This window comes from Lepeophtheirus salmonis, chromosome 1 (assembly GCF_016086655.4).
Source record: "Lepeophtheirus salmonis chromosome 1, UVic_Lsal_1.4, whole genome shotgun sequence".
Taxonomy (NCBI): domain Eukaryota; kingdom Metazoa; phylum Arthropoda; class Copepoda; order Siphonostomatoida; family Caligidae; genus Lepeophtheirus; species Lepeophtheirus salmonis.
Window position 1 is genome coordinate 51,895,476 of NC_052131.2, and position 21,996 is coordinate 51,917,471.

Genomic DNA, 21,996 nt, shown 5'->3' on the forward strand with positions numbered 1-21,996 from the left:
CGAAATTCCTTCCCAGCCACTGGCAATCTGCAATGTTTGTATGAGATCCTTGACTTCTAGTTGTATGATTATTAGGTAATTACGGACATTCTCCAATGCCCATAATTAGCTACGATTGGATAAAAATGATATGTTAGTGAGGCTGTTGGATTTGGAGTTGGAATTCCATTTACGTAGGGTTTCCAGGTGCAACTACTAAATTACAAACCAGAGATCGAGATGATTTTGTGGTGAGATGGGAGGAAAAGTCTGCATGCAATTTTTTTAATATACGAACCGGATATGAGATTCGAAAAAATCATGAATTCTGATTGGCTTGTTGTTCTTTTAATTTTGTTTTTATGATCCCGTGTATAAAAATAACTAATTGATTTTCATCTTGTACATTCCTTGGGGGGTAAAGATTAGGAAGTTTTTTTGATTTTTGACTCACTAGATGGCATAACCATCAGAATAAGAACATATTTGAAATGAGAGTATTGAAGTGAGTGAATCTGTTCAAGATTCCAAAAACTAATTAGTGTATGAAAAAGAGTTGAACTTGAAGGGAATATTTAAAAAACCATATCTTGGATTGATGATGTAAATCTTGGAAGTAGGCTTTGCTGAATAGGGGAAAAAATTCCAAAGGATGGATATGGGGCAGTTTCTCTCAAAAGATGGGAAAAGGGAAAGGAGAGATTGTCATTGGTAGGGATTTACCTATCCTGTGCACAATTGTAAATAGCAATTTGCACATGAGGAAAAAGGGGTGATGATCTATTTGATTAAACTCCGCATCTGGCTTGGGCTTCGCAACCTAAAGTCATGATATTATAACTGAATTCCAATGACAGAAATTCATTTAATCATCTTAATTACAAATATCAATATTTTGTTACAGAACCGTGATGTTAAGTATAGCGAAATTCCTTCCCAGCCACTGGCAATCTGCAATGTTTGTATGAGATCCTTGACTTCTAGTTGTATGATTATTAGGTAATTACGGACATTCTCCAATGCCCATAATTAGCTACGATTGGATAAAAATGATATGTTAGTGAGGCTGTTGGATTTGGAGTTGGAATTCCATTTACGTAGGGTTTCCAGGTGCAACTACTAAATTACAAACCAGAGATCGAGATGATTTTGTGGTGAGATGGGAGGAAAAGTCTGCATGCAATTTTTTTAATATACGAACCGGATATGAGATTCGAAAAAAATCATGAATTCTGATTGGCTTGTTGTTCTTTTAATTTTGTTTTTATGATCCCGTGTATAAAAATAACTAATTGATTTTCATCTTGTACATTCCTTGGGGGGTAAAGATTAGGAAGTTTTTTTGATTTTTGACTCACTAGATGGCATAACCATCAGAATAAGAACATATTTGAAATGAGAGTATTGAAGTGAGTGAATCTGTTCAAGATTCCAAAAACTAATTAGTGTATGAAAAAGAGTTGAACTTGAAGGGAATATTTAAAAAACCATATCTTGGATTGATGATGTAAATCTTGGAAGTAGGCTTTGCTGAATAGGGGAAAAAAATTCCAAAGGATGGATATGGGGCAGTTTCTCTCAAAAGATGGGAAAAGGGAAAGGAGAGATTGTCATTGGTAGGGATTTACCTATCCTGTGCACAATTGTAAATAGCAATTTGCACATGAGGAAAAAGGGGTGATGATCTATTTGATTAAACTCCGCATCTGGCTTGGGCTTCGCAACCTAAAGTCATGATATTATAACTGAATTCCAATGACAGAAATTCATTTAATCATCTTAATTACAAATATCAATATTTTGTTACAGAACCGTGATGTTAAGTATAGCGAAATTCCTTCCCAGCCACTGGCAATCTGCAATGTTTGTATGAGATCCTTGACTTCTAGTTGTATGATTATTAGGTAATTACGGACATTCTCCAATGCCCATAATTAGCTACGATTGGATAAAAATGATATGTTAGTGAGGCTGTTGGAATTCCATTTACGTAGGGTTTCCAGGTGCAACTACTAAATTACAAACCAGAGATCGAGATGATTTTGTGGTGAGATGGGAGGAAAAGTCTGTATGCAATTTTTTAATATACGAACCGGATATGAGATTCGAAAAAATCATGAATTCTGATTGGCTTGTTGTTCTTTTAATTTTGTTTTTATGATCCCGTGTATAAAAATAACTAATTGATTTTCATCTTGTACATTCCTTGGGGGGTAAAGATTAGGAAGTTTTTTTGATTTTTGACTCACTAGATGGCATAACCATCAGAATAAGAACATATTTGAAATGAGAGTATTGAAGTGAGTGAATCTGTTCAAGATTCCAAAAACTAATTAGTGTATGAAAAAGAGTTGAACTTGAAGGGAATATTTAAAAAACCATATCTTGGATTGATGATGTAAATCTTGGAAGTAGGCTTTGCTGAATAGGGAAAAAAATTCCAAAGGATGGATATGGGGCAGTTTCTCTCAAAAGATGGGAAAAGGGAAAGGAGAGATTGTCATTGGTAGGGATTTACCTATCCTGTGCACAATTGTAAATAGCAATTTGCACATGAGGAAAAAGGGGTGATGATCTATTTGATTAAACTCCGCATCTGGCTTGGGCTTCGCAACCTAAAGTCATGATATTATAACTGAATTCCAATGACAGAAATTCATTTAATCATCTTAATTACAAATATCAATATTTTGTTACAGAACCGTGATGTTAAGTATAGCGAAATTCCTTCCCAGCCACTGGCAATCTGCAATGTTTGTATGAGATCCTTGACTTCTAGTTGTATGATTATTAGGTAATTACGGACATTCTCCAATGCCCATAATTAGCTACGATTGGATAAAAATGATATGTTAGTGAGGCTGTTGGAATTCCATTTACGTAGGGTTTCCAGGTGCAACTACTAAATTACAAACCAGAGATCGAGATGATTTTGTGGTGAGATGGGAGGAAAAGTCTGCATGCAATTTTTTTAATATACGAACCGGATATGAGATTCGAAAAAATCATGAATTCTGATTGGCTTGTTGTTCTTTTAATTTTGTTTTTATGATCCCGTGTATAAAAATAACTAATTGATTTTCATCTTGTACATTCCTTGGGGGGTAAAGATTAGGAAGTTTTTTTTTGATTTTTGACTCACTAGATGGCATAACCATCAGAATAAGAACATATTTGAAATGAGAGTATTGAAGTGAGTGAATCTGTTCAAGATTCCAAAAACTAATTAGTGTATGAAAAAGAGTTGAACTTGAAGGGAATATTTAAAAAACCATATCTTGGATTGATGATGTAAATCTTGGAAGTAGGCTTTGCTGAATAGGGGAAAAAAATTCCAAAGGATGGATATGGGGCAGTTTCTCTCAAAAGATGGGAAAAGGGAAAGGAGAGATTGTCATTGGTAGGGATTTACCTATCCTGTGCACAATTGTAAATAGCAATTTGCACATGAGGAAAAAGGGGTGATGATCTATTTGATTAAACTCCGCATCTGGCTTGGGCTTCGCAACCTAAAGTCATGATATTATAACTGAATTCCAATGACAGAAATTCATTTAATCATCTTAATTACAAATATCAATATTTTGTTACAGAACCGTGATGTTAAGTATAGCGAAATTCCTTCCCAGCCACTGGCAATCTGCAATGTTTGTATGAGATCCTTGACTTCTAGTTGTATGATTATTAGGTAATTACGGACATTCTCCAATGCCCATAATTAGCTACGATTGGATAAAAATGATATGTTAGTGAGGCTGTTGGATTTGGAGTTGGAATTCCATTTACGTAGGGTTTCCAGGTGCAACTACTAAATTACAAACCAGAGATCGAGATGATTTTGTGGTGAGATGGGAGGAAAAGTCTGCATGCAATTTTTTTAATATACGAACCGGATATGAGATTCGAAAAAAATCATGAATTCTGATTGGCTTGTTGTTCTTCCACTAATTTTTTGTCTACGATGACACACACCAGAATATTAAAATGCTTATTGAAAAGATTGAGTCTTGTCAGTATATAAGATGATATTATCCAATCTGTATTGGAGTAATAAGCACCAAATAATTTTTGAATATGTATAAAAGGGAGTTACACACGTCTTAACACAACGAAAGAAAAATAAAAGTTTTTATAAATAATATTAAGCGAATTTATTATTGGTTATTATTCTTCATGAAGTTTGAACAAAATACGGGCAATTTTCCTGACTTGGTATTTTCGGACGTGGATATTTTCTTAGGAGGGTGTATGGTGATTGGATAGGGTTTTTAGAGGGAGTTTAATTAAACAATCTAAAATGTTTATCTATGGTATTTTATTACTTGATCCTTCTTCCTTCATTTATTTCTTATGTAAACCCTTTATAAAAATAAATAAATAGTAGCCAGTAGGGTGTGTAGAATGTCCAGTTCTGAAATAACTGAAATATATTAAATAAAGGTTATTGAGATATATTATGAGTATGGAGGTTGATTACGAGGAAGGATATAAAAGAAGTGAATTGGAAACTCAATCAATGGTTTCCTTTCAGTGATTCCTATCAGCTTCCAATTCATATCTATGTATATTTGGCTTTCCTATAATAAATGATTAATAATGGTACCTATTGGTAAGGAGTGTTTTTTCAATTGTTATACATATATACAGAGTGCATGTGTAAAAACAACATACCATATTTGTGCATACTTAGTCCTAAAAATATTATATTATATGATAAATCTTTTTTTCATTTTTTTGAGTTTACCAACAATACTGCTTTGTTTTCTGAGTTTGATTAAAATTTTACTAAAAATGAGTTATCAGCAAGGAAAAAGACAATAATTGAATTTGGTCAAAAATACATTGTCAAAGGTTTGGTACATATAATGCGCAAAAAATATCCTTTATTAAGAACTGAGATAGTTTAAGGATGTATTTATCTTTTTCTACATAAGTTTCATTTGACATGCCTATGACTATTGCTGCAAATTCTAGTTATGTTGAAAAAATGAAATAGAAAATTTCTCTGACAGTAAGGATAATTCATGCAAGAAGCTTATGTTTTCATGACGTTTCATTAGATCAACTAAAAGCAGATGTGAAAGAAATAAACAAGTGATTGCTTTTCATTTGATGAAAATCTTTTTAGTACACTGTATGACTGTATTTTTGTTTTGGGGGTAATTCAGTGTTTCCCAGTTTCATCTACTGTAATTACTCGGAGCCAAAACCTGGATTTATTGCACATAAACTGTGCCAATGGCTCGATACTCAACTTCCCGATACTACAGGTTAGGATTTCTTAAAATATGTTGGAAAACTGAATGAATATTGGATGAATTGTAGTTTCTTTCAATCCCACTGTACCCTTGGGCCAATCCGAGAGTGGGGAGTATTCAACCATATTTTAAGAGGTCCTAAGCTATTGATCCAGCCCCCCCCCCTCCCTCATTATCTATCCTCTCAATCCATTTCTTAGAAGATTGGATGGAAATTGTATTGCGATAATATTACTACCACTTGAAGGTACTTCCTTGGGGATTGAACAGACAAATATGTTTGGATATTTGTTATAATTAATATTAAGCAAATTTATAATGTGATATTATTCTTCATTATGTTTGAACCAAATACCGGCAACTTTCCTGACTGGGAATTTTCCTAACTGGCAATTTCCTCCAGGGCAATCTTCCAGGGGCAATTTTTCCCAAGGGCAGTTGTCCTTGTACCGTTAGATAGATGTTACTATTTATGAATGTTGCCATCTTCACGTTTAGGTTAGAAACGTTTCAGACCACCCTCATATTTATATATTTAAGGCAAAGTTTGTCAGTATTTTGTTTGTTTGTCGACACATCCTAACATAGACCATTACCAGATACTCAAGCTAGTATTTTGGATAACAAACTTTCCTTAAAATATATTCATCTCATATTTTCTTGAAATCAGTTATCCCTAAAAGCTTAGGGTAACAGACCGTAGATTTCAGCACACACCCTGTAAATAAAGTTTTTCATGTGAGAAATTGGAGGGGTTTTTTCAGCTTATATTTTTCGTTTATTGATTATATTTTTTAGATTATTATTTATGAGGTTATATGTATATTTATTCAATGAGGCTAAGGAAATGATTTACTGATTCATTTAACAATTTTATTACAGAAATGTACTCCTAAGGCCACTACTGGGAATTGAATTGAAAAAATTTTCAACATCATACTGATATGAGAAGAAAATATCTTATTGTTTCATATTTTGACGCTGTGCGCGGATATTTTTCGAAAAAAGAACTTTGGATTTACATTTCACCAAAATAATATCAAATGTAGATGAAAAAAATAATATTCTGAATGAATAATTATATTAAAAGTTCTTTTTATTCTTTAAAACGTTCATAACACTATTTTTTATATTTAAATATTATACAGATTATGTTTTAATATAATAATTTTTTTAAGGTTTTGTTCAAAATAGCCACTATAGGCCCGGATTAAATTGCAGAGACGACGATGCATTTGTACAAAGACAGCATAAACAATTTGTAAGAGATATTGGCCCATTCTCGGAAGAGGATATGCTTCAGAGTGTATTTTGTGAGGTGGTGCGCGTACAACCCCATTCCTAAAGGATAGATAACATAGAAATGTCCTTAGTATTCAGGTCAGGTCTCCTAAGAGGCTACATATTCTTTCCACAAAAGCCCTTGAAATTTTATTTTCATCAGTCCTGCACACTTATTCCAGTATAAGAGGGTGCCATGCGGGCTGGAAATGTAAAGGGTAACGCCATATGTGTCCTGAAGCGAAGGAAGGATTTAGTTGACTAACATGGACTCGTATACTTCTTGGTTAATTGTAACACCATCCCATATAAAAAGAAGGCAATCTTCTTCACTTCTGAGATAATACCAGACCAGACTTTGACATTTGGCAACATTTGGTGCTCTTAAAGGATGCTATAAATAATTCTGCCTAACATAAAGTCATTTTGGGCGTTGTTGATGGTCTCAACGATGAACAATTTTATCTGTACTGCCTCTTCGTCTCCACCATTTAATCTGGGCAAATGATGGGTATTTTTTTTTATTCATTTATATTACAATTTGATAACTTTCACAAACAAATTCCTCACCTTGTGTAGTAATGTTGAAACAATAGATTTAAATAGGACAAATAAAAATAGAAGGAAGGAAAGTTTGCTCGTTCCATGGGTAGACTTTTCCATGGACTAAGACACAGATCTAAGGAACAATCTGTAAGGTCCTAGATACAAAGTAGTTCTTTGTGTACGAGATGAGTTGTTCTTTGGTATATACTTAAGCTGTTCGGATCAAAAACATATAGATATATATTTATTATATACTAGTAGAGTGTGCAGGACTGAATAGAGGGAAATAGAAACAAAGAATGAAGGTAGAAGAAAAGAAACAAAAAAGGGTATGTATAAAAATACATAGTTGGGAAGAGAAAAGGGGCTAGACAGAGAATAGGAAAATTATGTTTTATTTCGGTAAAAAAAATGGGTCATAGTGGCCTTGGAGGCCCAAAAGCATGTATCATAGGTGCATACTAGGTTATTAGTTGCAACTTGCTAAATTTCAGACTGATTTGTTCCACCATTTTGGATTTCAGATATACAAAAGAGATGATAATGTTTTGTTTTGTTTTTAGGGGGGATATTCGGAAACTTTTAAAGGGATATTACCGCTGATTATAAGTTTTTTTATGGACTCAGAGTAGAAGTAGGGAATGACATTGGAGTCATCCCTGCCTACGATATACTACTAGTCAAGGTTAATAGAACTACAAGGTTATACAATAACGTGTGCACGACGGATGTCTGACTTCCAACACGCTTTTTAGCATTGACGTCATAGTGTGTATGAGTGGTGGCGTTTTTTGTCGAAATCTGTCTTTCTTGCCCAGCTGTCGGTACTATGCATCAAATTGAAAATTCTAGCAATTGTGGCGTCATAGACTATGATTGGTAGCGTATTTTATCAAAATTTGTCTGTCTTGCCCAACACTCGGTACGATATATCAAATTGAAAATTCTAGCAACCCGGATGACATGATGATCGAACCTTGTATTCTATTAACATTGTCGCTACTTATAAATATTTTAGTATAATCTGACAGCTGTTCACAAACAATTAATTTTTATATAATAAAAAAAATATATATATATATTTTTTTTTTAAATATTAGTTGTTTTTGTATAAAAATCTCAAATATTACTTTTTTAAGACAATTTCGAAAATCCAAAGCTATTGACAAAAAACTTAAATTTTTTCGGAAAAAAATTCTAAAATTCACAGCTGTTCACACAAAAATTAATTTTTTGAAAAAATTTCAAAAATCCATAGGTATTCCCAAAAATTATATATATATTTTTTTTTAAATATTATTTTTTTTGTATAAAAATTTCAAACATTAATTTATTTTGAAAACAATTTTGAAAATCCAAAACTATTGACAAAAAACTTAAATATTTTGTCGAAAAGAAATTCAAAAATTCACAGCTGTTCACAAAAAAATTTAATTTTTTGAAATTTTTTTTAAAAATTCATACCTATTCACAAAAAAAATCAAAAATATTCGGCTCTTTCCAAACAATTAAATTAAAAAAACAAAAAATCAAATATGACATTTTTTGATAAAAATTTCAAAAATCCATAGGTATTCCCAAAAAATTAAATGTTTTGGTGAAAAAATTGAAAGATTTAATTTTATGGAAACAAAATTTGAGGAATTAAATTTTTGGTGAACTCCACTCCACTGCCTCGAATATTTCGCGTCTTTTCCTCCCCATTCTGTTGTTGCTGTCTCTCTTTCTATCTCTTTCGTTCTTCGTCGTCTTCAGAGAGTATTATCGTGATTTATTAATGTCGTTATTACTACGTACTTACTTACAACTTATTATCCTACTCCCTTGTTATAATGAGAAAGTATGAACATGATAAATTGTGGATATGTGTGTTGTATTTATTAATGTGAATATATATCAGATTTTGTGTGTGAGGCAGAGAGAAAAAAAAGAATATATGATACTATATACTAGGGGAGACGGGGGAAGTTTTGCAGTTCGGAGCGCTATCAATAAGCAGAGATGTACAAAATAAAATTCAAAAGTAGTGTTGCATTTGACTTTATTTAAGTCCGGTCCAGTTTATCCCTAAAAACTTATACAGTTCGATCCATGATAACATCACTACCAACAACCTAAATAATAACTGGATACTAAATAGGCAAAGAAAAGGAGAGTCAACTGTCAGCTGATATTTAATATTATATCTATGTTACAAAAAAAAGTAGAAGCTGTATTTATGTTCTTGTCAAAGGCTGAAAGACAAGTCGCTCTTTTTCTACTTTTTGTTCAAGAAAATGACCATGGACTGTTTGAATAATGTTTGGTAGGAGTTTAGCTTTGCTGATATGTTGTTTTATTAGAGCAATTGCAAACAACTATGAGAGAAAGGACATAAACACAAATCTCCCTCCGTATATACCAAGGACATCTAGGCTGTAACTACTCCCATGTGGATCCTTAATTCTGCTCCAAGTCCAACAAAGACTTAAATCTATACCGAATGGTCCATTAAAATAAAGACACTTTGAATTTTAAACTTCAATAAAAAATAATTTATTTCATAACAATAGCTCTCTAAATCATGTATGTAAGAACCCTTAGTGCTCATGATGCCGTCCAGGTGGCGGTGGAAGATCTGGCCCCGGCTGCAGAAGTAGTGTCTGCCATGGCGTCCCATTGCTGGCTGACAGTGGCTTTCAATGTCTCTGTTTTTGTATGAAGGACACTGAAGGTATTCTCCGTGACATGCACCCAAAAGTCGTAGTCGAATAATTTGGAATCAGGGCTATAGGAGACGCAAAAAGTTTCAAAAAAAAGTTCGAAATAACTGAAAAGACTGATTCAAAAGACTATTCTACAGATGGAGTCGAAAGTGGCCTCTACACTCTCACAAGGCTCTTTCCAGCCACTTTTTTTTGATATTTCTGTGGACAGTCTGGTGTAGTGTTGTGTTGGTCCTTATTTAGGGCTGAGGACCGTGGTTCTGTCCAGTGTGGTCCCATCCAGTCCAATCCTATAAGGGAAAATTATTAATTTTTGCAAGATATGCGCAATAATCTTAGTACATATTTGATATATCTTAATTGGCTCAATAAACCATCGATGTTTTTATGAAAAACTCCAAGGAGTGGCCAAAGTACTTTCCCAAAGACTAAAGATCCTTAAGACCTTAGGACCGATTCTATGACTCGATTGGACCAAATAAATAAGGACCGACACTAAACTCTTCTGGTGTGAAACCACAAGATCTTTTACATGACCCCTCATGGACTACAAGGGCCTGGTATTTTTTCACCTTTTGACAGCCGTCTTGGGGACGCCCAACTGCTTGGTGTGTGCAAATGGAAATTCTTCAATCACATTTAATCTTAATTTTCTCGACTTCAGCGTAAGCTGGAGAGCTCAGGTTTGTTTTTTATTCTAATTAATTATTTATGCTTTAACATATCGAAATATGAATGAATTTAAATCACTCCATTTTAATTCATTATTGAATTAGTAAGTGTTCAGATTTCAATGGACCATCCGGTAACTCCTTAGTAGATATCCATTGTTTCTCTTCGTCTTTCATGAGCATACACACTAATTATTACTTTACGGATAGATGTGATAACATTAGAAAGTAAGAAATTCTGTTCTGATTACAAACTAGAAAAATCCGCTCTTTCTTTCTTCGACATGTATGACGCCGGAGTCAGCAAAGAGTAAAATTTACTTTGTTCAATACTTCTTTTGTATGACGACTCTGAAGAGGGTTCCCATGGGCTATTTGGTAGAAGAATGAAATATGTTGACTTATAAAGAAAAGCTTCTTCGTTTTCTTATGATCCTTAAAAATCGCTAAAATCTAATGGATTCGAATTCTTCCTTCATATTCCAGAGTGCTATAGTTATCTCCCAGTTTTGCAACACATTGAAAACGACACACTTTGCAACGCACACAATCAAGCATTATCATAAGCAAAGAAAGAAAAATAGCCAAAGGCAATAATGTCCTCTAGTCCTAAGTTTTTAGAAATGAAAATAAAAAATGAAGAACTGCACAGTCTATCTTTTAGATGTTTTTGGTCTAAGCATGGAATTGTATACACATGATATAATCCGTGAGAGGAAAATTTGTCAAAAACCATAGTGACGAAAACCACTTTGCCAAACGTACACTTTGCTGAATGACCATTTAGCCAATTGAAAACATGGTCAGTATGATTCATGTAACTTATGAATCTCATAAGCTACGCCTCCTATTGTTAACTATATCCATACAGAGCTTCACCTGTTCTCTAGCACATCCAGGTAGGCAGTAGTGTTGACCTGAGGCCTTGGGGGAACACATTGGGAGCCATGGCGTGTCCTTCGGAGATAACCTCCCCATGCACCATGACCTGGACTGGGAACTTCGTCTGAATGAGAAAGGGCACATCCTTGGGGCAGAAGGCCAACCACCTGTTTTCCTGGTTGTTGACCTTCTAGTCTTGTAAAAGTTTTTATCGTCCGAGAAAAACCAGAGTATGCATAAAGGAAGTGGGTGCTTCCGTCGGTAGATGAGCTTTTGGAGGATTTTTCCTTGGCCTTTTTTGTCAAGATCTGGTCCTTCCACAACTTTGTGGGAGTGGTAACGATGATATTTGTGCAAACGGAGCTACTCTGACGGCCAACTTCTCGAAAATGCCCTGATGGACTTCCTTAGTACCTAACTGACAATTTTCTGGATTCTGGTTGCGAATTCCGGCAACTGGGCGCAGTTACATCAACCTTTGACATCACCCCGCATTGTTGTTACCTCAATATTACCTTTAGATGCCTAAAATTCCCTTTTAACCTTCCAAAAAAACCTCTCACTAAGTCACAGAGTTGATGAAACTGTTATGTTGTCGCGGCCGCTGCGGATTTCAAGGAGGGGTCTGTCCCTTTTCCAAATATTTGGGACAACAAATTCGTCCGTTGATTCCATTTTTTTTAAATGGTGCAGGTTTGAACAAGCTATCTAACAAAGAAACAAAAACACCTGCCTAAGTGCTCGTGTTTGGCCAAGAGAGCGCCCACAAGTGACGTCATATATAGCTTGTGCACCCTGTATGTATTTGGTCAAGTCCTGATCAACACTCTTGTTTCCCTAGGTCTCCTTGACTACACTTATCGTAAAATATATTTATTATGTTTGTTCTAAAATCTATCAGTTCGGCAGAGTTTCCTAGAACCGGAATAATCCGGCAAACAACTTAGCTTGTTTTGTTTTTTCTTGCTTTTTTCCTCATGTTGGATGGAATAAAAAATGAGGTTGACTTTCAATCAATCAATTAATTTTTTTTTAATTATCCTCATCTAGGATACGTGAGTATTCTATTTATCTAGGATTCCATGGCTGCACTTATATCAATTCCGTGGGAGTGAGGCAATGCAAATTGTATTTTTCAACTGTCTCCAGTCTACCCTACCACAAAGACTTTTTTTTTATTTATTATTATTCATGATTAATGGATCGTTTAAATGAGTTAATTTTATATGAAGATTATATGAAAAAAATATATGTATATTATTAGATATATTTATCATAAGTAAAATATTGCACTATTTAAAGTATATGAAGAACGAAAAAAGGGAAAAGACACAAAAAGTCTCATACATAAAATTTAAAGATTGATAGACGAGATTGCGTGAGTCAACTATGATTAGAGTTTTGAATAAAAACTATAAAAGGCTGTTGTATTTGATGTTCCTCTCAGGGCTTAATTCACTAACCCCTAAATGTACATTTTATTTTGTTGTTAGCTGGTTAAATTTCTCCTAAATAGTGTTCTGAACGTTGATTGGTAGATTACAAAGAGATTTTGTTAAGGTAAAGTGTAACAATGTCCAACAATTGGGACACCTTTGATGTACTAAAATGACCCCTAGAGCCCCCTCTATGCATCGATGAAGTGGGTGCTTCCGACGGTAGATGAGCTTTTGGAGTGTTTTTCCTTGGTCATTTAAACGTTCGGGGTAATACCATCGTGAAGCAATATGATTCTGACTAATTTCATTGCAAGTCAATATTATCCTGTGCAATTTCGTTGTAATTTATTTTTATATTCGGACGAATATTGGTGGCTTAAGTTGAAATATGTTGAATGCAATTTATACGTAATTACAAACTTTTATATTTATCAGTCCAATAGTTGGGTTCCAATATGCTTAATAAATAAAAAACGGGTCATGAGCTAAATTTCAATCAACTTCAATTGACGTTATTTTAAACATGTAAAAATTATTTCTCTTGAAATAATTATAAAACATATTTTATTGTAAAGTTAGTCAGCTCAATTTATTGTTCTTACAAAAAAGCTTTAATTTGAAGTATATGGACAGTATTTAAGCCGTTTGCCAAGCAAGAATCTATTGCCTTAGTGCCCGTGTTGGCCTCTAAGAGCGCCCCAATGCGGTGATATACAGGGAGCAGGGATCAAATTTTCGCCTACTTTAAACCTTGATAACTTGAAGACGACATTATCAAATAAAAAACCTGTTACCAAATAGGAAAGCTATTCTCGTCAGCTAACGATACGTAGTTCAGTTAGCATCATGCCGTCATCATATGAGGAGATAAAGAGCTATAAGTGGAACGAGGAGCGTTCGAGGTCCGCCGTAGTTAAGGCATTGGTTAATAATGGAGGTGAAATCTTCAATTCAACGATTGCTTCAACCTTAGGACTGAATTTACGGACTGTTCAGCGTATCCGTAAGAAGCTAGAGGACACCTGGGATGTTGATGCCACCATAAAAAGGGCACCCAAGGAGGAGGGCGCCGACAGGAAGGTCAGGAACACCGACTTTGTCGACAAGGTGAAGAAGATGGTTGAGGATGACCCTACCAGGTCCATGAAGGCCATGGCGAGGGATCTGGGCTACCATGAGAAAACAATAAGGGACTGTGTATCTGAGGATTTAAGGTGCAGGAGCTACAAGATGCAGGTGGGCCAGATCTTGAGCCAGAAGGCAAAGGACAACAGGCTGATGAAGTCAACAAAATTTCTCAACAAGCTCAAGCATCCAAAGCAGCCCGGGATGCTGTAGTTTTTCTCTGATGAAAAGAATTTCTGTAAAGATCAGAAGGACAACAGGTGGATAGCTACCTGCACCAGCCATGTGAGAAAGGTAATGAAGACCAAGTTCCCTGCAATGGTCATGGTGTTCGGGGTGGTCAGCAGTGAAGGTCATGTTATGCCTCCCACATGTTTGAAACGGGTCTAAAGGTCAATACAGAGGTCTACCTGGATGTTATGGAGAAGGTGGTTCTGCCCTGGATCCAAGGGGTGGCCGGAGACAGGCCCTGGGTGTGGCAACAGGACTCAGCACCCTGACATGTGTCCAAAATCTCCATGCAGTGGTTAACCGAGAACTGTTATGACGTCGTAACCAAGGACTTGTGGCCTCTTAACTCTCCCGACCTTAATCCTTTGGACTATTTTGTCTGAGGCCATGTTGAGAGACATACCAACAGACATCCCCATAGCACCAAGGCCAGCCTGATGGACTCCATCAAGGAGGTATTCGGCAACATGGACAATAAGATGGTCAGAAGAGCCTGCGGTCGGTTCAAAGGCCGTATTGAGGCCGTTATTGATACCAACGGTGATTATATCGAATGAATGGCTACTCTATACCTATATGCTCGTCATAGTTTTGATTTTCAATAAAAAAGTTAAAAAATGTATATTTTGTGTTGTTTTTTGTAGAAAAATATTTTGGCGACAATTTGATCCCCGCTCCCCTGTATATTGTTCACTGTAAATGAAGACCAAAAATTAATTGGGTCTGTATTCTTTTCTTGATTTTTGTTCCAAGATTGTTTTTATGTTGACGCTCCACAAAAATATCCATTCTCAATCTTTCACTGCAGTACAAACAAACTAAAACAATCACCATTTATCTCTACTCCATTGGCGGAATGTATTTTTATATTATATTATACATATATTTTATACAATGTACACTGTTGTAGATGTACATAAATAAATATCTTCCTTCTTTTTCATTTTTAACAAATGATCTAATTTTTATTTATTTATTTTCTCTCTTATTTGACGCAAAAGTATTTTTCTTCTTCATTTTAAAGAATGGAAGTCATTTCAGATCATTTTTCTTCTCTCTTTTCTTTTTTTATTCCTCCTTCATCCTCCTCAACGCCTGCTGAAGGAGTAGTAAGGAGCAAAGAACTCCTTACTAGGGATGACTTGCAAATAAGAAGTTGAGTTTAAAGGCACTGTTTTTAGGAAAATGAAGGGATCAATCAGACTACGTTATCTTGCTAATACATAAACATACAGAGTGAGGTAAATCATATGTATTTTTTAACTGATACTTTTTTTTCTTTGGAATTAGTAATCTGAATATTCTTTTCCTTAGCAGTTGTCCGGATTATTATAACTTCCTTTCCTAATTCATTCAATTATATTTAAAACCTGATTGAACATTGGTGTTTGCTCATAAAAGACGAAGTGTAACACTGAGGATTTGTTGATGAGTTATAAATGTGAATCCTTGTTGGACTGGGAGTCGAACAACTGGGTATCGACAAGGGTAATAGAAATACAAGGTTAGACCATCATGTAATCGGGCTTATAGTTATTTACAGAAAATTAAAATTTCTAAAAAAATTTCAAAAATTACACATAAAATATCATTTTTTTTTAAATCAAAAAAAATTACTAGTAATTATAGAAAATTTAATTTTTTGGTATAGAATTTCAAATATTCACATTTATTAACAAAAATTTTCGAATATTAAAGTTTTTGGAAAAAATTTCAAAATCTACAGTTATTTATAGAAAATTGAATTTTTGGAAAAAAGTTTCAAAAATTTAACTTGAAACAATATATATTTTTTTTAAAAAAGTTTCAAAAATTTACTACTATTTATAAAAAATTAACGTTTTGGGAAAAAATTTCAAAATTTAAGTTTTTGGAAAAAAAATTGGAAGATTAAATCAAAAATTCACAGCCATTTACAAAAAATTTAAATTATTTACTATTTTTGGAAAAAAAATTCAAACACCCATAGCTATTCACAGAAAATTTATTTATTTCGCTCTTCTGCATAATTTGCCGCCTAAATGAACAAAAAAAATAGGAGAAAAAAAGCAAAAATTCTTTTTTTTGGGGGGGGCTACATTCTCAGCTTTTGATGTTTATTTTCTGTTAATCATATCAGTGCTCCTAACGTTGATTGTGCAATTTGGAAAGAACTATTGTTAAGTTTTGAACAATTTGCCACTGATTTAGTGGCTTTTTTCAGTTTCTCTTCGGAAAAAGGGGATTATGACACAATAAAAATAAGCACGTAACTAATAACTAGTGATGTAAATCGTAAGCATTTTCGGTTCCCAAAAACATTAGACAGAAAAAGTAACATGTTAAGCAGTCATTTATCAATAGAAATTGGATTTGTGCAAGAATTCGATTTACATAGAACTGCCATTATTATTATTTAAAACCATTTAAAAAGCATTAGTTCAAATTCTTCTTTATACCACTAAATAATGAACATACAAGTTTTTCCTTTTCTAAAGTAAATTCATATACTGCCATTATTATTATTTAAAACCTAAACATTTGTTTGACACATAAAAGACTGATAGTAACCATGAGGATTTGTTGATGAGTTATAAGTATAAATCCTTGTTAGATTCCGAGTAGAATTCGGGATTGACTTCAGAGTAATTCTTGTCTTTGTCTTATTTTTCCCCCTCTTCCCTCTCGTCACAGCTGCTTGTATCTGATCTAATAAAACGTCATGACCGTTAAGCTCATTTCCTTCAAAAGATTCTTTAAATTGTCAGGATTACCATATTTTAAGTAAGGAATTGAAGAAAAAACTCGAATCAAGTGTATGTATACTCGCGATACATCACTACAATTTAGAGAAAAGGAAATGAATCTTTCTCATGTGTTTTTTTTTTCCTTTGTATTTTTTTTTAAATTGGAGGTCAATTTATTATTTCGATCATCCAAATAATACAAAAGAAAATTGATGATTCTATATAACTTATAAGAGATATTTGTGGGCATTTCTCTCTTTTTTTCTCTTTTGTTGTGGTGGTAAGTGAATGGAATTGATTGAAAAAGAAGGATAAGTAAAAATTGACAAATTGATAAGTGTATCACAATGATGATTGTATAACTCTAAATGGATTGGGAAGTAGTAAAAAGTCTATTAGGAATTTGGGAAAAGGTTTAAGCTTTAATTCGGAAATAGTTATTGAGCAAAAAGAGAGCGCTGTGGCCAAAAACTAAGCTCCGCCCTCCCCCAAAAAAGAATAGAATCCTGCGGACCCTCCTGCACCAGGATTATATTTCAGAAAATAATTATTTGCTGCATAATTTGCCAGAATGTTCTTCCTACTTTTGGTTCAAATTATGTCATAACTCATAGTGACGAAGTTCCCCCCTGTAGATGCTTTGAGCTGGCTTCTGATGTGTGGGACCAGCTGACGTCATTCACTTCAAAAAGTCGGAGAGCCGTGACGTCCGTGAACAATACATGACTAGTACATGTTCGGATTTCCGAACAAGTTTTCAAATGTAAAAGCAGATTGTATAGTTATTTATTCCATAGGGCTTCCATGATGCCCATGGAAGCGGCGGCGAAGAAATTTAATCTGCCTCAGAACCCAACCGTTTATCTACACTACCCATGGGTGTATTTTTTGTATAATGAAAGGGGTCCATGATACTCAAAGAGAGCGAACCTTGTGTGTTTTTTGTTATAATTCAATAGCTGTCCGAATAGGATATAATTACAATGAAATTGTAACGATAGTCTTGGAATGAAATTACTAGGGGAGTCTGTAAGAAGTATGCTGGAGGGGCTTTAGCCCCCCAAATTAAGGAATTTTTGCTTCCTACTAGAAAACTTAATATTAAAAATGTTATGCAAAATATTTAGTTTTTGTGAATAGCTCTGAATTTTTAAAAATTTTATAAAAAAAAGAATATTTTTTTGTGAACAGCTGTGAATTTACTAAAAAAATTTCCAGAACTTTATGATTTGAAATGTTTTTCCAAAAAATTTAATTTTTGAAACTTTTTGCCAAAAAATTTAATTTTTGAAACTTTTTGCCAAAAAATTTAATGTTTGGTTAATAGCTGCGGATTTTTCTAATTTTTTTCCAAAAAATTTATTTGATCTTACAATGATAATTTATAAAACTAGTGTTGTGTAATTCACTATTTATTCGGCCTAGTTCGTTCTTAGAAATTGGGCTCTATCAGTTCTTGGGGCCGGTCTTTAAGACTGTTGGTCCTTTGGCCTGTCAGTTCTAGTAGAACTTATTAAAAAAATAGTTGAATGACGTCATCAAGGACTGAACTTTAAAAGACTTTAACTACTGATATCCAAGACTGAGCTGAATTGGAAAATAAGGAGTGGCACAACACAGGGGCACCCATAGGTTTTTTTAAATTTAAAAACATCCATAGTTTAGTTTTTTGATTGAAAAATCCACAACTACTACTAAAACAAGAAAATGCTTTGATTGAGTCAAATAGCTTCTATCATATTCATATAATCATTCAATATGTTCTATTTTGAGTTACGTCATACTTATTTATTCACCACGCGGTATGTATTATATTAGTAAGATAATATCACATAGCGACGTAATACTGATAAGAAAAGAGGTTGCGTTGATTGTATTAAATGTTCCGATTATTTTTTTATAAATTCGTCATTCAATATTATATGTAATTAAAGTATGATTAAGTGAAATTTAATGCCTTATTTTTTAATTAACGTAGCAAATTGCGTGCAATTAGTAATAAAATATACCTAATACATCATCCTTTTATTATATAATTATTTATCTTACATAACGCCATTGAAAAGATTGGCATATTAGCTGGTTCTTAAGCCTCTTGAAGCAATTATTTATGTCTTTTTTAAACTAGAACTAATTCATTTGTTGTTAGTTTTTGAAGTGAGTTCAATGAGGAATGTCGTGCATCGAGCATTGTCTTTTATATCATTGACTAATTGCAGGAGGACCTTCTGTTAAGAATATAATAGATTTTTAATAATTAATTTCATTGAAGACTTAGTTTTTTAACAATTTTATTTTTGTATTAATTTTCTTTCCATACTGTCACTGTTATTCAGCAATTTTTTACGGCTAAAATATAAAGTAATATTTGTAAATTAGTTAATAATAATATTTTCTTTTTTTTCAGTATTGTACATATATGGCTTATGTTGAGGCAAAGAAATAAAATGAATGAGATACGCACGTAGCAACAAGAAATATGCTACACACAAGGATAGAAAGTAACGCATTTATCTTCACTCTCTGTTTTCTCTATACTAATATGGTTGAAGTTGCTTCCGTTTATTACTTATTCATCACGCCAGATGTCTCTAAGACTGCCTCTCCCTCTCAATAATCATTGAATCCTCGTTTATAGGGATTTGCTTAGCTTAAAATTGACAAATTTTGTACTCAAGTGATAAAAATTCAGTTTTGTATTCTTTTGATTTGTTTTGTGACAAGTTTCGGCCTCAGATGTGATATTATGGAGTCTTAAAAATTATTTTATCGAAGAGAAGTTGGCGAGTCATAGAGAATAAATTCGGATGAGAGAGATGTGATAAGCATACTTACCTGGCTAGGAGGTTAACCGTGATCATTAAGGCGGTTCCTCAGGGGTGAGGGCTTTCCATTGCACTTCCGGTGGGCTTGACCTCCTCCATTATCCCAAATGTGGATAACTGGATAGCATCATTTCTGGTAGTGGGGATCTGCGTGCGCGCTAATCCCCTAAAAAAATTGCTAAATTATTTATATCAAATTATATTATATTCGTCATTATGTAATAGTTCAATTTTTATTGGGTCGCCATCTTACTGTATCGATTTAAATATTGTTGGAATACACATATAAATGTTAAACCTTGTTTAAGATAATGAAAGACTACGTAAAAAATACTGAAATACTGTTTGATGTCAATGATACACCGTGTTATTGAGTTAAATCCCTCAAAATGTCTTTAATTGTACATCTTTTAATGTTAGATTAGAAACAAGAGAAGTCGGATAGTAAGAGATAAATATTTTATTATGTCCTTTACAATAGTTAATTCTGATATAAAACACGAAAGTTAGATTGTATAACGAACGATGTAATATATTATTTTATATTAATATAATGCGTGAAAGAGTCTGGATAAACATTTTGTATACCTTTTAAATTCTTTTATTTGTCACATTTTAACGTCTTCACTATTTTCCCTAAAAAATGTTTTCTTTGTTATTAAAACTTGGTTGTTTAAGCTCCCAGAATTGAAGATATCAAAATTGTGACGTCATGTGAAAAACCTACAAACACTCATATCAATAATTGCGTAATCTGATAAGTATTCTTTGTGTAATATTTATATGTTGTGTACAAGTTGGGATGTCTATGCGAGTTGCAACTTGTATAAGCAGATTGTACAAGTTGGAATTTCTTTTTCTTAAAATGCATTATTTTGCAACAAGTTTGGTTATCCTAATGATCAACTAACCATTTATACTATAATTTTATTTTTATCTATTCAAATTACTAGTGATGGGACGATTAATCGGAATTTGAGAATCTGGAGTTTTTTCTGGAATCGGCATAGAGAAAATAATGTTTAATTTGCGATTTCGATTTTTATTATTATTTAATAACGATTCATAACTTTTTTAAGTTATGAAAAAGAAAAAAAAAAAAAATAGCCCCCTAAAGTTAAGGAATTTTTGCTTTTTACTAGAAAATTTAATATTTGAAATTAAATTAACTTTTTCAAATTTATTTCCAAAATTTGAAATTTTTCTCCAAAAAGTTTAACGATTGATTCTTTTTTTCTAAAAATTTTATATTGAAAATTTGATTTTTAAAATTTTTTCTCGTAAAAGTTAAATGTTCAATTTTTTTTAGAATTTTTATTTTAGAAATTTTTTTTCCGAAATATTTATTTTTTTGAAAACAGCTGTGGAATTTTGAAATTTTTCCAAATAAATAATTTTTTGAGAATAGCCCATATGTTTCTGTAAAATATTTTTGCAAAAAAATTTAATTTTGTGCGAATAGTTGTGGATTTTTTGGAAAAAATTAAAATATTTTTGCAAAAAAAATTAATTTTGTGCGAATAGTTGTGGATTTTTTGGAAAAAATTAAAATATTAAATTACATATTTTTAATGCTCTTTCATACAATTTAATTTTTTAAATTAATTTTTGAAGTTTTTTTTCAAGTATATATATATGTGAACACCCTTGATAACAAAATGATATTTTTAAGGTATGAAATGTTAATGAAATTAATTAATTATATACATATATATTAAACAAAAACTATTTTCTAATTTTATTATTTCAAATTGTCTAACTAGTAAAGGATGTGAGGACCGAAGTATAGAATACTTAAGTTTCAGACTAAGGGCTCCTACCTGGAAAGGCCCTAGATAAAATTATTTTTCTTTAATTTTAACATATAATAAGTTCAATAATAATACTAAATTCAGCTCCATCCATTGATAATGAAAATATATTCATTAGACAGGTATAAACGGATCCTGAGTACGAAAAGGAACTAATAAGTTAAATTTTAAATTATTTACAACTTTTTATAATCATAATTATGGTTGATATATTTAGAATAAATACTCTATACAGGGGCGTCCTCTTTTAGAGGGGGGTTGGTTATTGGATTTTTTTTTGAGAAAAAAAAAATTCAAAAATTAAATTAATGGGAAAAAAATTCAAAATCCATTAATCCACAAAAAAATAATCCATAAATCCAAAAAAAAAAATCCTTAAACAGAAAATTAAATTTTTACGAAAATTATTTTGAAAAATTAATTTTTTTGGAAAAAAATTTCTAATATTAAACTTTTTGAAAAAAATTCCAGAGCTATTCATTAAAAAATATCAAGAATCCAGTTTTTCATAAAAAAT

At 32.7% G+C, this 21,996-nt stretch overlaps 1 long non-coding RNA gene and 1 other non-coding gene across 2 annotated transcripts in view; both read left to right on the forward strand.

The window, feature by feature from the left end:
- LOC121132004 (uncharacterized) overlaps positions 1-20,258 on the forward strand; it is a 47,000-nt gene extending 26,742 nt beyond the window's left edge. Inside the window, exon 2 of the long non-coding RNA XR_011784340.1 lies at positions 19,251-20,258. This is a non-coding gene — a long non-coding RNA (uncharacterized lncRNA). The remainder of the gene's footprint in view (positions 1-19,250) is intronic.
- On the forward strand, positions 19,671-19,836 carry LOC121132127 (U1 spliceosomal RNA). Its single transcript, XR_005869235.1, has one exon. It is a non-coding gene; the product is annotated as a U1 spliceosomal RNA (small nuclear RNA).
- Positions 20,259-21,996: the final 1,738 nt, after the last annotated feature.